This window comes from Zea mays, chromosome 6 (genome assembly GCF_902167145.1).
Source record: "Zea mays cultivar B73 chromosome 6, Zm-B73-REFERENCE-NAM-5.0, whole genome shotgun sequence".
NCBI lineage: Eukaryota > Viridiplantae > Streptophyta > Magnoliopsida > Poales > Poaceae > Zea > Zea mays.
This window is the reverse complement of record NC_050101.1, coordinates 95140051-95155444: the sequence shown is the minus strand read 5'-3', so window position 1 is coordinate 95155444 and position 15394 is coordinate 95140051. Positions and strand designations below refer to the sequence as shown.

At 43.3% G+C, this 15394-nt stretch overlaps 1 pseudogene; it reads right to left on the bottom strand.

The window, feature by feature from the left end:
• The window catches only part of LOC103631194 (uncharacterized), a 58938-nt pseudogene extending 48227 nt beyond the window's left edge, over positions 1-10711 (bottom strand).
• Between the last annotated feature and the right edge of the window lie 4683 nt (positions 10712-15394).

Here is a 15394-nt window from a genome sequence, read left to right as displayed (position 1 = left end):
TACCGGTCGATGATAGGTTCTTTACTCTATTTATGTGCATCTTGATCGGATATTATGCTTTCCATATGCATGTGTGCAAGATTCCAAGCCAATCCTAAGGAAGTTCACCTTAGGGCCGTGAAACGAATCTTGAGATATTTAGTTTACACTCCTAAGTTTGGCCTTTGGTACCCCAGGGGATCCACATTTGATTTAATTGGTTATTCCGATGCTGATTGGGCAGGGTGTAAAATTAATAGAAAGAGCACATCAGAGACTTGCCAGTTCTTGGGAAGATCTCTGGTGTCTTGGGCTTCAAAGAAGCAAAATTCTGTAGCTCTTTCTACCACCGAAGCCGAGTATATTGCCGTAGGCCATTGTTGCGCGCAATTGCTTTGGATGAGGCAAACCCTTAGGGACCATGGTTATAAATTAACCAAAGTTCCTCTTCTATGTGATAATGAGAGTGCAATTCGCATGGCGGATAATCCCGTTGAGCATAGTCGCACTAAACACATAGCCATTCGGTATCACTTTTTAAGGGATCACCAACAAAACGGGGATATCGAGATTGCATATGTTAACACCAAAGAACAATTAGCCGATATTTTTACCAAGCCATTAGATGAGCAAACATTTACCAAACTTAGGCATGAGCTAAATATTCTTGATTCTAGGAATTTTGATTGATATTTTGCACTCATAGCTCATTTATATACCTTTGATCATATCTCTTTCCTTGATATGACTAGTGTGGTTTTCAAGTGTATTTCAAGCTAAGTCATAGATTGAAAGGGAAATGGAGTCTTCGGCGAAGACAAGGCTTCCACTCCACTCCATTGCTTATTCATCCTTCGCCGTCACTCCGCAACACACTCTCCAATTTGGTATAATCTTCACTCATATGTTATTTACCATAAGGGGAGAAAGTAGTTGAAAGGGCTTATATTTCACTCACAAGTATCCGTTTTTGGCGATTCATGCCAAAGGGGGAGAAAGTATTAGCCCAAAGCAAAAGGACCACACCACCACCAATTTCAAAAAATGTAGTCTTTCAAATATGGATTAAGAAAAGATTTTGGTATGTTTTTCAATTGGTATCTTACTTATTGATATAATTTCAAATTGGTATACCCTCTTTAAAATTAATATCTAAAACCCTCTTGAACACTAAGAGGAGGATTTCATTAAGGGGGAGTTTTGTTTAGTCAAAGGAAAAGCATTTGAAACAGGGAGAGAAAACTTCAAATCATGAAAATGCTTCTCAAAATCCTATTCATATACCTTTGACTATTTGCAAAAAGACTTTGAAAAGAATTTCCAAAACTTTGCAAAACAAAACAAGTGGTGCAAGCGTGGTCCAAAATTTTAAATTAGAAGAAAGCCTCCATGCATATCTAGTAAAAATAATTATTGGTTTCATTCCAAGTAACCTTGGCACATACATTATGCAAACTAGTTCAATTCTGCACTTTTATATTTGCTTTGGTTTGTGTTGGCATCAATCACCAAAAAGGGGGAGATTGAAAGGGAAATAGGCTTACACCTTTTCCTAATTGATTTTGGTGGTTGAATTGCCCAACACAAATAATTGAACTAACTAGTTTGCTCTAGACTATAAGTTTTACAGGTGCCAAAGGTTCACAATAAACCAATAAAAAGACCAAGAAAGGGTTCAAACAAAGAGAGCAAAAGACAACCGAAGTGTGCCCTGGTCTGGCGCATCGGACTGTCCGGTGTGCCACCGGACAGTGTCCGGTGCACCAGGGAACTCAACTCCGAACTGCTCACCTTCGGGAATTCTGGGAGCCGCTCCGCTATAATTCACCAGACTGTCCAGTGTAGCACCAGACTGTCTGGTGTGCCAGCGGAGCAACGGCTACTTCGCGCCAATGGTCGTCTGCATAAGACATTAAATGCGCTACAGTGCATGGCAGCGCTCGCAGAAGTCAGAGCACGCGTCAGACGGCGCACCGGACAGTCTACAGGACCTGTCCGGTGCACCACCGGACTGTCCGGTGGCCCAGAAGACAGAAGCTCCAACGGTTGAACCCTAACGGTCGGGTGACGTGGCTGGCGCACCGGACAGTGTCCGGTGGCGCACCGGACTGTCCGGTGCGCCATGCGACAGCAGGCTCCACCAAACGGCTAGTTTGGTGGTTGGGGCTATAAATACCCCCAACCACCCACCATTCATTGCATCCAAGTTTTCACCCTTCACACCTCATACAAGAGCTATAGCATTCAATACAAGACACAAACAAGAGACCAAATCCTCTCCCAAGTCCAAAGATCATTCCAATCAAATAGTGACTAGTGAGAGAGAGATACTTGTGTTCATTTGAGCTCTTGCACTTGGATTGCTTTTCTTCTTCCTTCTTTCTTGATTCCAACTCAATTGTAACCAAGGCAAGAGACACCAATTGTGTGGTGGTCCTTGTGGGGACTTAGTGTCCCGTTTGATTAAGAAGAGGAGCTCACTCGGTCTAAGTGACCGTTTGAGAGAGGGAAAGGGTTGAAAGAGACCCGGTCTTTATGACCACCTCAACGGGGAGTAGGTTTGCAAGAACCGAACCTCGGTAAAACAAATCACCGTGTCATTCGCCTTATTTGCTTGTGATTTGTTTTCGCCCTCTCTTTCGGACTCGTTTATATTTCTAACGCTAACCCCGGCTTGTAGTTGTGCTTAAAGTTTGTAAATTTCAGATTCGCCCTATTCACCCCCCTCTAGGCGACTTTCACATTGCTCATTTTCTGCAAACAAGAGATCTACGATTTGATCCATGAGAATTCTTGCCAAATTTCATCAGCAATTGCGCCATCAACATGCTTAGATATTGTTGGGGACTTGTTCTCAAATGCTAAGAGTTAAGAACAAGGCAACATAAAAAGTGTTAAGTGTTAAAGTCCTTCGTCCTTCGAAGCATTATGTCCCTTCGGGAAATAATGAGCTTCGGACGAAGGTCATAAGAGACATACCTTCGTGAACATAACAAGTAATGACGAAGGATTCATATAAAGCATGAAATATAATATAAGCATCATCATAGAATCATTTCTATTTTATTGACATGGAAAAATAGAAATGATTTTAGATTACAAATGTACCTTCGGTCCTGAGAGAAGATAAAAAGCACAAGCGTGACACAAAAGCAAATGCCAAGTTAGCGTGAACAGTACGGGGGTACTGTTCACCTATTTATAGGCACGGAATACAACCCATACAAAATTACATACATGCCCTTTACATTTGGTGATAATTCCATAGCAATCTATCGAGGTCTAAATGGCCTTTTCATCTTTAAGTCGGTTCCCTTTTCTGCGAACATGCCGAAGCTTTCCTGCTTCACAGCTTCGGCACTGCCAACCTTCGTATCTTTTGAGGTTCTCCCTCTTTGACATAAATCCGAAGGTACCTGTTCACACATTACACTCTAGAAACACTATTAAATCATGTTTTTGAGGACCTTCGGAAGCCGAAGGCCCCCAACAGTAGCCCCTCGCAATATTAATTTGTTTGAAATAATAAATTCAGATTGCGATATGAACGAAGGCTTTATGCCGAAGGTCCGAAAAAACACCTTCCCTTTGCTAGAATAGCAACATTCAATGACAAGTGGGGTCTTTCAACTTTCAACGCATCAAGCGTATAAATACGGCCATACCGCAAACTTATTTTGCACGCTTTCTGGCCAACCACTCCTGCTCACTCATTTTTTAGCTCTTGTGCACTGTGATCTGCTAAGTTTTTAGCTTTGAAGCTTCGGCTTTTAAAAATAGTTTTTTAGTGTTTCCGAAGATGTCTGAAGCTGCTAAGAAGGCTGCTGCTGAGATGAAGCTGAGTCTTGATGAAGAGAAGAACTTAGGGTTTCTTATAGCAATGTCGAAGACCAACACAGAAAAGATCACCAGGGAAATTCTGGAAGGGCTGTCTGAAGATACTGGTGACAGTGAAAGTTATGATGTGGACAGCGGTGGCGAAGACTCCGAAGATCGCCCCTGGCGACCAAGCCATTCAGTTTATGGTAAATCAACTATCAAAGAGAATCATCTTGTTAATATGAGAGGAAGGTATTTCCGGGATCTGTCCATTGTGAGGGCGGACGAAGGGGAAAAAACTTGTCCACACCCTGAAGAAAATGAAGTTGTGGTGTATCGAAGCTTTTTGAAAGCTGGATTGCGATTCCCCTTGAGCAGCTTCGTCGTGGAGGTGTTGAAAATCTTCGAAGTCTATCTTCATCAACTTACTCCCGAGGCAATTATAAGGCTAAATATCTTCGTGTGGGCCGCGAGAAGCCAAGGTCTGAAGCCTGACGCAAGAAGCTTCTGTAATGTTCATGAATTATTATATGAAACAAAGCCTTGGGGCAAAGAACAGTACCATAACAACTTTGGCTGCTACAGCTTCGTCTCTCGGTCCGGGGCAAGCTGTCCCGTACCAACCTTTCGGAAGAGATGGCCCGGGGATTGGATGACAGAATGGTTTTATGTGAAGAATGACTTATCAGCACGAGAAGACATCAAAGGTATAATTATGCGTCCTATTTGGCAAAGCTTCGGCCTTCGGAGGCCGAAGGTTGAAATGAACGAAGCCGCCGAAGAGTGCCAAAGAGCCTTCGGCGTTGTCTGCTCTTTTATAGGAACAAGGGACTTAGTACAAGAGCATATTGCCTTCAGGGTGTGGCCGCTTGCGGAGAAATGGGAAATGCCACAAGAAACCGTTAAAGAGGCCGACGAAGGTGGACTTGTCAGGTTTAAGTACACTTTTAAATTTGAAGATAAATTTATTGTGCCAGACGATGAGTTGTTGAAAAGCATTGACAATTTAAGTGATGAGCTGCTTGGGACATACTCGAAGGCCGAAGATACTGCAATGTCAGCAGCCTTCGGAGGCCGAAAAAAGAAAAGGCTGAATCGGGTATTTGATGCCATCGGGTTTGTCTACCCTGACTATTGCTACCCCATTCGAAGGCAGAAGAGAAAAAATACAACCTCTGCAAAAGAAGAAACTGCAGCTGCTCCTAGCGAGCCGGAACCGAAAAGGAAAAAGATAAAGGTTCTTACTTATCGACCACGTTATATTGAACCAGCTTCGGTGCCTGAGTTTGCCGGAGAGACTTCTTCGGCCACCGAAGCTGAAAAACCAGCCGAGCCAACTTTGCTGCCAGAAGTCACAGAAACAGCCGAAATACCAACGAAGACAAAATTGGAGCAATCAAAAATTTTGTTACCAGAAACGAAAGAGAAGGCCGAAGCGCCATTCACAGAAAAAATGGAAGAGGTAAAGGAAGCAACCGAGGACTCCAAAACATCAGAAGTTTTGAGTCCTGTGGCAAACATTGAAACAGTAAGTAATCAAAAAGTGCCAGCAGTGACTCCGAAAAGAAGGAGAATGGCTAATGTGCTAGATGTGCTGGAAACGATCAAATCTTCAAGCACCCCTCCGAAGAAGGCTGCCGTCACTCCTGAAACAACAGTCGAAGCTTCGGGTTCTAAAGCTCCAGAGCAAGATACTGAAGCCGAAGCTGGGCCCTCAAAGGCAAAAACCTTGGAAAGTGAGGCAGAAAAAATAACAAAGCCAACTTTTGCTGAAGGAACTGGTGTTGTTACCCCCGAAGCATCCAAAATTCGTGATTATATTTTTCGTCATGCTTCGGGGAAAAAATTAACAGAAAAAGAAGAACAAGAGGCCCAACACTATGCCCAAAAGTTGAAATATCCAAAGGGGGCGTTGATATTTAATGGCAGTGGAGAAGAAGATTTCTTGTATTGCCTCCCCGACAGCAAGGAAATTTCTGTCTGTCGGGAGATGAGCAGAAGCTTCGGATTTCCAACTTTAGAAGACGGACTTTCGGTGCTGTCAAAGAACGATCTGGCTGACAGCCTAGCTTACAACAGTTTAAAGGTGCGACAAATGGAATTCTTATATTTTTGTTGAATTCAAAATTTTCCGTTTGTTTAAAACTATTGACACAGACATATTCCTGTCTGCAGGGCCTGATACTCAGCAATGCCCTCAGAGCACAGAAAGATGCTGAGGACGAAGGATGTACTATAGCCCTGAGCAACCTTCGTTCCGAAGTAATTGAACTGAGGAACGAAGGTCTCGAAAAAGACAAAATATTATACTCATTGATAGATAAAATAAAGGAGGACGAAGCTGCTTTCAAAAGTCAAGCTGAAGCTCAGAAACGCGAAATTGAAGACCTTCGGAAACAACTGGCCAGAGCCAAAGAAGAACGTATACTTGAAGAAACAAAGCGTGAACTCAGCGATCAATGGGCAGATCATCTAGAAGTGACTGTTGAAGAGCTTCGTTCGTCCAAAAAGAAATGCTACAATAAATCTGTAGATTGTGTTAAAAAATTAAAGGCTAGCTTCGCCAAAGTCGGCGCATTCTCAAGTGAAGAAAATTTTTTGAGGGGCAATCCCGAAAGTGTCATTGAATGGATTGACCACGAAGCTGAAGCCTTCGAAGAAATTTTAAATAGCCGAGGAGATATATGTGCCTTCTCTGGCGCCAGAGGGATTGCCACCATTTTAGAGAAGAAGGGCTGTGAGCATGTGAAAATTTTAGCACAGTCCGAAGCTGCTTTGTCCTTTGAAGATACAAAAGATCCTTCGGCCGAAGCTAGCATAATTGGTGGAAAGTTTTTTACTGATATCTGGGATAACGGTGGCCGAGAAATGGCAAGAGAAATTATTCAGAGAAGTGAAAAGGGCATCCATGATGCTAGAGAAGTGGCTAAGGCTGCTAAAAAGAGCACAGAGCCCGAAGGTCAATTAGGTACTAAATAATAGTTTTTACCGTGTTGTAATCTTTAGGCTTTTAAGATCTGTTTGCGATTTGTAATAGTAATGTAGTCGTGTCCCGTCCTCACTCAGATCCTACTCAAGCATCTTCGGGCCCTCAGCCTAAAGATGACGACGAAATTAAAAAGATGGCCGAAGCTATCATGGATCAGGTTGTCGATCGACTGCTGAACGAAGCTGCAGAGATAGTACTTAGGGAAGACTAAGTGCTATTGCAAAAAACATTTGATATATGATTTGTGTAATATTCTGTAATCCTGTATGTAATATACTTGTTTTATGATTCAATTCTTTACGATGCATGAAACTTTAAACACGTACCATTTTTGAGTCTTCGACGAAAAAACACCTTCCCTTCTTTTCATGCTTCGTGAAGAAGAATTTATCATTTATCACGACAATATCCATAGTGTTCTGATAAGAAATATCCAAGCTTCGTAAAAATAATCTCCGAAGCTATACCTCGAAAATCAATATTGTTTCTCCCTGTAACTTGGCATGATTTGCCCCTTTTCAAAGCATTTTCCGAAGATCGATAACATGCCCCCTTCTCGTGCCACATGCAGCATGATGTATGATGATTATGCTATGCAAAATGATGTGATGATGTTATGTTATGCAAAATGATATTTTGTGCCGAAGATACACACATTCCTGCAATGGGGCACAATCTTTTGTATCAATACTGACTTTTTCATTATAAGCCTCCCTTAGGAGCTTCTTCGCCTTTTACCTCAGCGGAATCAGCGTTTATTTTTCGCTGTAAGTTCTGCATCCCCTTAGGAACGTCTTTGGAACTTCTTCGCCTTTTACTTAGGCGGTATAAGCTCTGCATTCCCTTAGGAACGTCTTTGGAGCTTCTTCGCCTTTTACTTAGGCGGTATCAGCGTTGACTTTTCGCTGTATGCTCTGCATTCCTTTTGGAACGACTTTGGAGCAGAAAACTTACACTGCGCTCCCTTCGGAACGACTTTTTGTGACTTCGTCAGACTTACTCTGCGTTCCTTAGAACGACTTTTTGTTGCTTCGAAGGATTTTCGATAGTCCGAAGGTCCTTTTTATTATCACAAACCTGTGAAGAAAACATATTTTTCTTGTAGGAATCAACGAAACTAATTACATGAAACCTAAACAATGTCCTTTATTAGAAAAAATAAAACTGAATGAAAAAGATTGCTATTAAGGTAGGATATTTGTCAATAGATGTGTTTTGACTCTGGCACGGTGCTGTTGACCATGCGAGCTTCGGACTGTTCTCTGAAGTCCCTTTGATGTGGAGCATATTGGCTCCCTTCTGGCTGCTGGCCTTGTTGCAACGGGGGTGGAGGCGGGGGCTGTTGCCAGGAAGCTGAAGGCTGACTTGCCGAAGCAGCAGAGACTACAGGATGGTTGCCCACATATTCTGGGATGTAGGGCGAATGATACGAAGCAGTGTGCATGACCTGCTTCGGCTGAGCCTGTTGCGCGGCAGCTTCGGCTATCTCTTTTTGCTTCTGAATGGTAACATGACACATCCTGGTAGTATGACCTTTGTTTTCACCACAGAATAAGCAAAATATTCTTCTGGGTTGATCCCCGAATCTTCCGCCGAAGCCCCTGGCGCCTCTGCCTCTTGGAGCTGGTGGTCGAAAGGAGCTTTGCTGTTGCCCCGAAGTCTGTGAGGAGTACTGTGGCCTTTGCTGCTGGCTCCCCTTATCATCATTTTGATTGGAATTATGAATTGATCTGACATGCTTCGGATAGAATCTTCCTCCGAAGCCCCTGGTCATCTCAGAAAATCTGAAGGCCTCCTCCCTTCTTTGGCGAAAATCATTGTCAGCTCGAATATATTCATCCATCTTCTGGAGCAGCTTCTCCAGCGTTTGTGGTGGCTTCCTGGCAAAATACTGCGCTGATGGCCCTGGCCGAAGCCCCTTGATCATGGCCTCAATGACAATCTCATTGGGCACTGTCGGCGCCTGTGCCCTTAGACGCAGAAACCTTCGGACATATGCCTGAAGGTATTCTTCGTGGTCCTGAGTGCACTGGAACAGAGCCTGAGCAGTGACCGGCTTCGTCTGAAATCCTTGAAAACTGGTTAACAACAAATCCTTCAGCTTCTGCCATGAAGTGATCGTTCCTGGTCGAAGGGAGGAATACCAGGTTTGAGCAACACTTCTGACAGCCATAACGAAAGATTTGGCCATGACTGAAGCATTGCCACCGTACGAAGACACTGTTGCTTCGTAGCTCATCAAGAACTGCTTCGGGTCTGAATGGCCATCAAATACGGGGAGCTGAGGCGGCTTGTAGGACGGAGGCCAAGGTGTAGCCTGTAACTCAGCGGACAGGGGAGAAGTATCATCAAAAACAAAATTCCCACGATGGAAATTGTCATACCAGTCGTCTTCGTTGTGAAAGCCCTCCTGATGAAGGTCTTGATGCTGAGGCCTTCGGTGTTGCTCATCCTGAGCAAGATGACGAACTTCTTCAGAGGCTTCATCTATCTGCCTCTGCAGTTCAGCTAGCCTGGCCATCTTCTCCTTCCTGCGTTGAACCTGCTGCTGAAGGATTTCCAGATTCTGAATCTCCTGATCTAGATCATCCTCCGGATGTGTTGGACTGGTAGCCTTCCTCTTCTGGCTTCGTGCCTCTCTGAGAGAAAGGACGTCTTGATTGGGGTCCAGCGGCTGCAGCGTGCCAGCCCCTGGTGCTGAAGCCTTCTTCGGCGGCATGACGAAGCTGATGCTTGTCGAAGGTGTCGAAAAGCTCAGGAAATGGAAGTGAGTTCACCGGAGGTGGGCGCCAATGTTGGGGACTTGTTCTCAAATGCTAAGAGTTAAGAACAAGGCAACATAAAAAGTGTTAAGTGTTAAAGTCCTTCGTCCTTCGAAGCATTATGTCCCTTCGGGAAATAATGAGCTTCGGACGAAGGTCATAAGAGACATACCTTCGTGAACATAACAAGTAATGACGAAGGATTCATATAAAGCATGAAATATAATATAAGCATCATCATAGAATCATTTCTATTTTATTGACATGGAAAAATAGAAATGATTTTAGATTACAAATGTACCTTCGGTCCTGAGAGAAGATAAAAAGCACAAGCGTGACGCAAAAGCAAATGCCAAGTCAGCGTGAACAGTACGGGGGTACTGTTCACCTATTTATAGGCACGGAATACAACCCATACAAAATTACATACATGCCCTTTACATTTGGTGATAATTCCATAGCAATCTATCGAGGTCTAAATGGCCTTTTCATCTTTAAGTCAGTTCCCTTTTCTGCGAACATGCCGAAGCTTTCCTGCTTCACAGCTTCGGCACTGCCAACCTTCGTATCTTTTGAGGTTCTCCCTCTTTGACATAAATCCGAAGGTACCTGTTCACACATTACACTCTAGAAACACTGTTAAATCATGTTTTTGAGGACCTTCGGAAGCCGAAGGCCCCCAACAGATATCTTAGCCAGAACAGAAGAGAAGTTGGCTAGAGTTGAAGTATCTTCACAGGCACCAAGAAGATCAATTAATCTATGATGGAATCTAGTATTTCAAAAGAGCAAGTAAGATTTGTGTAGTCTGCTAGAACAAATATAATTGCAATTGCGGTAGTGAATGTAAAAATAAGATCTGGTGAGCCTATGTAAATTATCTCTGCTATTCGAGGGACAAGTATTTTAGTGAACCCAATTCTGCTTGCCTCAAATTCAGATAGGGATGTGCATGCATGAGAGCTTGAGTTGTGTTTGCCAACTAAATGTCAATTTCCATGAATTCTAGCAGAGAAAAAAATCCCATCTTCCATTCAGTTGGTCTTTTCATACACTCTTTACCAAAAACAAAAGGCCAAGGAGCTACAAATGACACATAATATGAAATCGAATCAGATAAAAGAGCACGAGTAACATCTTTTGTTTTATTCTCATGGTGCATCTATATATTTCTCATTAACGTATGAAACTGGACCAGGTGCACAAGTTGCATATATTGGGAGGTTGGATATGGTTTTCTCCCATGTTTCCACTATAGTTTCCTTCGTTAGAGCTTGCCTATGACAACAACTGTAAGAGGATGGAGACCACAACGATCCAACAAGACTTCTATGGCAGGCTGTGAAGTATAGAGAAGTTAAACTCCTAAAGCCATGGTGTTTGGAATTTTTATTTATTCTATCTTTTATGATGTATCTTCCTCTAACATGCCTTAATTTGCAAATTTGGCATAACTACTGATTGAAAAAATATATGTATGTAAAAAATACGAAGCATATTTGTGAAGCTAAACATGATGTTACTTAAGGAAATATGTTGTTAACATAATAAGATTAATATTAAAATGGAAACATATGTAAATTAGAATCATCTGACAAAGCTAAGATATGTCCATGTTTTGAGAACCTTCTTCAGACCACGACGCAAAAGTAGCTCTCCAAGACTCAGTGAAGGTTGTCACAATTCCACCAATATATGACATGCATCCTCATGGCCGCCGTCATCGCCATAAACACGGACAACTCAATTCTCCGCTCCATCAATTTAGAAACAAGCAAGCAAGCAGTCGATCGCTCACCCCCATACGCACCACTCTGACTCCCAAGGATCGCTCGTGAAAGGGAAATAGGGTCAAACCTTTTCCTAAATGATTTTGGTGGTTGAATTGCCGAACACAAATAATTAGGACTAACTAGTTTGCTCTAGATTATAATTTCTATAGGTGCCAAAGGTTCAACACAAACCAATAAAAAGATAAAGTTAGGGTTCAAAAAGAAAGGAGCAAAACCAATCGAAGGCTGCCCTGGTGTTTCGCACCGGACTGTCCGGTGCACCACCGGACAGTGTTCGGTGCACCACCGGACAGTGTTCGGTGCACCAGGGAGATCAACTTTGAACTGCTCAGCTTCAGGTTTCTGGAAATGCTACTCCGCAATAATTCACCGGACTGTCCGGTGTGCCATGCAGAGCAACTGCTACAGCGCCAACGGTCGTCTGCAAAAGGTGAACAGTGCGCTACAGTGCGTGGACAGTTCGCGCAGAAGTCAAAGCAGCACCAGAAGGCGCACCGGACAGTGAACATTGACTGTCCGGTGCACCACCAGACTGTCCGGTGGTCCCACTTGTCAGAGCTCCAACGGTCGAACCCTAACGGTTGAGTGACGTGGCTGGCGCACCGGACTGTCCGGTGCGCCCATCGACACACAGCCTCCCCAACGACCATTTTGGTGGGTGGGGCTATAAATACCCCCCAACCACCACACTTCAAGGCATCCAAGTTTTCATCCATTGCATTCAATATAAGAGCTCTAGACTTCACTCCAAGACACAAAATAAAAGATCAAATCCTCTCTAAGTCCCAAACTCATTCCATAGACTTAGTGGCTTGTGAGAGAAGAGACATTTGTGTTCATTTGAGTTCTTGTCGATTGGATCGCTTTTCTTCTTCCTCCAATTCTTGTTCTCAAGCAACTTGTAATCAAGCAAGAGACACCAAGTTGTGGTGGTCCTTGTAAGGGGTCTAAGTGACCCGTTGATTAAGGAGAAAAGCTCACTCGGTCTAAGTGACCGTTTGAGAGAGGGAAAGGGTTGAAAGAGACCAGGTCTTTGTGACCACCTCAACGGGAAGTAGGTTTGCAAGAACCAAACCTCGGTAAAACAAATCACCGTGTCATCCGCTCTATTTGCTTGTGATTTATTTTCGCCCTCTCTTTCGGACTCGACTTTATTTCTAACACTAACCCCGTCTTGTAGATTGTGCTTAAAGTTTATAAATTTTAGATTTGCCTATTCACCCCTCTCTAGGCGACTTTCAATTGGTATCAGAGCCCGGTACTTCATTAGAACCTAACCGTTCGAAGTGATGTCGGGAGATCACGCCAAGAGGGAGATGGTGACCGGCGAGAAGCCCGCCACAAGCCACGGGAAGGCTCCATCAAAGGAGTCCGGCAACAAGAAGAGGGAGGAATCACCTCCCCGCGTCAAGTCGCACCGGAGTGGTGACAAGAAGAAGAAAATGAAGAAAGTGGTGTACTATGAGACCGATTCTTCGTCGCCTTCAACCTCAGGCTCCGACACGCTGTCCGTCACTTCTAAGCGCCATGAGCGCAAGAAGTTTAGTAAGATCCCCTTACGCTATCCTTGCATTTCTAAATGCACTCCTTTACTTTGCGACCCACTAGGCAAACCGCCGATTTTTTATGGTGAAGATTATTGTATGTGGAGTGATAAAATGAGGCACCATGTAACCTCACTCCACGCTAGCATTTGGGACATTGTTGAATTTGGAGCGCAGGAACCATCCATGGGGGATGAAGGCTATGACTCGGACGAGGTAGCCCAAATCCGGCACTTCAACTCCCAAGCCACTACTATACTCCTCGCCTCTCTAAGTCGAGAGGAGTATAATAAGGTGCAAGGGTTGAAGAGTGCCAAAGAGATTTGATACGTACTAAAGACCTTGCACGAAGGAGATGAAGTGACCAAGATCACCAAGCGGGAAACGATCGATGGGGAGCTCGGTCGATTCATGCTCAACCAAGGGGAGAGCCACAAGCCATGTACAACCGGCTCAAGACCTTGGTGAACCAAGTGCACAACCTCGGGAGCACCAAATGGGATGACCATGAAATGGTCAAGGTTATTCTAAGATCACTTGTTTTTCTTAACCCTACACAAGTTCAATTAATTCGTGGTGATCCTAGATACAAGCTAATGTCTCTCGAGGAGGTTATAGGAAAGTTTGTGAGCTTTGAATTGATGATCAAAGGCTCCAAACAAATCATCGAGCGAGACGCCACCTCCACACCCGAGGTGCAACCCGTCGCATTCAAAGCGACAGAGGAGAAGAAAGAAGAGTCTACGTCAAGTAGGCTCCCCATCGACGCCTCCAAGCTCGACAATGAGGAGATGGCGCTCATCATCAAGAGCTTCCGCCAAATCCTCAAGCAAAGGAGGGGGAAAGATTACAAGCCCCGCTCCAAGAAAGTTTGCTACAAATGTGATAAGCCTGATCATTTTATTGCAAAATGTCCTATGTCAAGTGATAGTGATAGGGGCGATGACAAGAAGGGGAGAAGGAAGGAAAAGAAGAAGTACTACAAGAAGAAGGGCGGCGATGCCCATGTGTGTCGGGAGTGGGACTCCGATGAGAGCTCCACCGACTCCTCCTCCGACGAGGACGCCGCCAACATCGCCGTCAACAAGGGCCTTCTCTTCCCCAACGTTGGCACAAGTGCCTCATGGCAAAGTACGGCAAAAAGAAGGTAAAATCTAGAGCATCTACTAAATATGCAACATCTAGTGATGAGGCTAGCTCTAGTGATGATGAGGATGATTTGCTTACTCTTTTTGCCAACCTAAACATGCAACAAAAGGAAAAATTGAATGAATTAATTAGTGCTAGTCATGAGAAGGATGAACTCTTAGATAGCCAAGAGTACTTCCTTATTAAGGAAAACAAGAAGCATGTTAAGGTTAAAAATGCTTATGCTCAGAAAGTAGAAAAATGTGAAAAATTGACTAGTGAGCTAAGCACTTGCCATGACACTATTTCCAACCTTAGATTTGAGAATGCTAAATTGATTGCTAAGGTTGAGAAGTTAAATGTTTGTGATGATTCTCTTGTCAACCTCAAAAATGATAATGCTAGTTTGATTTCTAAAATTGACAAGTTGAATGAATCACTTTCTAGCCTTAAGATTGAGAATGATAATTTAATTGCTAAGGATAAGGATTTAAATGTTTGCAATGATTCTATTTCCAATATTAGAAATGAGAATGCCATGTTACATGCTAAGATTGATGAATTAAATGCTTGCAAACCCTCTACATCTACTGTTAGCCATGTTTCCATTTGTACTAGATGTAGAGACATTAATGTTGATGCTATCCATGATCATCTAGCTTTAACTAAAAAACAAAATGATCACATAGCTCAACTTAGTGCTAAAATTAATGATCATGACTTAGAAAATGAAAATTTTAAATTTGATAGAAGTATGCTCTATAGTGGGAGACGCCCTGGCATTAAGGATGGCATTGGCTTCCAACAAAAAGACAATGTCAAGCTTAATGCCCCTAAGAAATTGTCTAATTTTGTTAAGGGTAAGGCTCCCATGGTTCAGGATAACGTGGGCTATATTTTATATCCCACTGGTCATCCCGAACACAAAATTAGGAGAATTCATTCTAGGAAGCCTCACTCTAGCTCTCATCATGCTTTTATGTATAAGAGTGAGGCATCTAGTTCTAGGCAATCCACTCATGTTAAATTGCCTAAAAAGAAAACTCCTATTGCATCAAATGAGCCTATTATTTCATTTAAGACTTTTGATGCTTCATATGTTTTAACTAACAAATCAGGCAAAGTAGTTGCCAAATATGCTGGGGCCAAACACAAGGGCTCAAAGACTTGTGTTTGGGTACCCAAGGTGCTTGTTTCTAATGTCAAAGGACCCAAGACCGTTTGGGTACCTAAGAACAAGGCCTAAACTTGTTTTGTAGGTTTATGCATCTGGGGGCTCAAGTTGGATAATTGACAGTGGGTGCACAAACCACATGACTGGGGAGAAAAGGATGTTCTCCTCCTATGAGAAAAACAATGATCCCCAAAGAACTATCACAT